Raw genomic sequence first — 1,860 nt, 5'->3', positions numbered from 1 at the left:
ATGATGAAGATGATGATTAACCACAAAGATGAAAATAACAACTGCCTGTAGTTACTGGAAGGAATGTTAGAGGAAAAATATATTTTATTTACTCTTATTCAAAAAAATCTTTGACTAATGAATAGAAGATCTAGTAAAGAGTTTATCAACACAATAAAGAACTTTCTAATCGTTAGCCATCCAAAAATGAAGTGAGGCTACCTAGGATTTACTGAGTTCCAGACACTTAAATTTGCTTAAGCTGAATACAGCGATATGTGGTTCAAGGATGTCAAATTTCTACATTGGATAATATGATCACACATTTAGACTTAGAGACAATATTATATAGTTCAACTCCTCACTGATCAGTAGGTTGAAGTTCGAAGAAGTTAATCTGACAAAGGTCATACAAGGAGTAAAAGTAGAACGACAATTCAACTACACATGGCTCCGATTTGAACACAGCACTGTTAACCCCTTCAACATTCTAGGAGAGGTTGGATGTTAGATTCTACTTATAAGAATCTGTGATTGTATGGAGGCCCAACAAGCATAAATTCATATGAATCTCAAAATTTAGGAATTAATGTAAGTATTCATGATTTCATTTTTATGTAATTCTGTCACTTGAATCAATAAATAGGAAGTGCAGTGAGGGTACTTGTATCGGACAGTTTAGAGTATGATCTCAATGCACAATTTATTTTGCTGTTAATTTCCCTATGTTCTGTCTGTATTGTTATAGTCTTTGAAACAAGGATGAACAGTGTATGCATATTCATAAGAAACTATTATATAAAGGATTGATAATACCAATAACATTAATAAATTTCATTAACATTAAAAGGAATAAGTAATATTTTATGTACCTTTGTTCTCTTCTTAGCATTTTACTTTGGGAGAGGTGCCAAAGTCAATAATTCACAGAATATGCATTTGAATATGTCTCTATGTTCTCGAATAAATAAACCTTCTGATTGTTTTAAGGACAATTAACATAATTCTTCTGTCATATATAGATTTTGGATTGTCAAAGACCTAGTGTATATATCATTCAAGCCACTTTGGGGCAGAGGGCAATTATTCCATATGTACTGCAGCAATCATGCAGCACTGTACATCAGCTAATGATTGGTGCTGGCTCCTATTCATCCCACAGCTATCCAATCAAGGGGAAAAATAAAAACCTGTCCTTTCTTTACATCACACATTCTTTGTGTGGTACTTGTATTAAAAATCCTAAACAATTGGAGAATTTTGTTTTCATTTGTATTTTTCTTTTTTTCCATTTATATATAAATTTCTCAAGAAGTAGGACCATAACTTCTAATGCCTTTATAAGTTATTCTAGGAAACTATTATAATGTTACATATGCATAGATTCACAGAACCACAAAATTAGAGAAAGTTAAAAGCTTCTACTGTGTATCATTATTTTTTACAATTTTTAGTTTTCATTTTTGTTTTAAGAAAGTCTCATTTTGCCACAAATGTCATATTTTTTTCAATAGTACCAAGATTTTTAAAAGATGTTTTTTTCTGTTCAAGTACACACAAAGCATTTAATTGATTAATCTCATGATATATAATTGTATAAATTCACCTTTAGCCAGACTCCCACATGAAGTATATAGCTATTATATATACTATTTAAATATATATATATACTCACAAGTGATTATATTTATATATCTTTATAATTATATAGTTTATATATTACATAATTCATATAAATATTAGTATAAATCTATATTTTATACATTTGTATTTATATGAATATGTATATGTGTATGTACAAAAATACATATAGACACATGTGGCGGGGAAGAGAGAGAGAGAGAGAGAGAGCGCGTGCGAGAGCATTGTCTCTTCTAAGCT

This window comes from Trichosurus vulpecula, chromosome 6 (assembly GCF_011100635.1).
Source record: "Trichosurus vulpecula isolate mTriVul1 chromosome 6, mTriVul1.pri, whole genome shotgun sequence".
Lineage (NCBI taxonomy): Eukaryota > Metazoa > Chordata > Mammalia > Diprotodontia > Phalangeridae > Trichosurus > Trichosurus vulpecula.
This window is presented reverse-complemented; position numbering follows the sequence as displayed.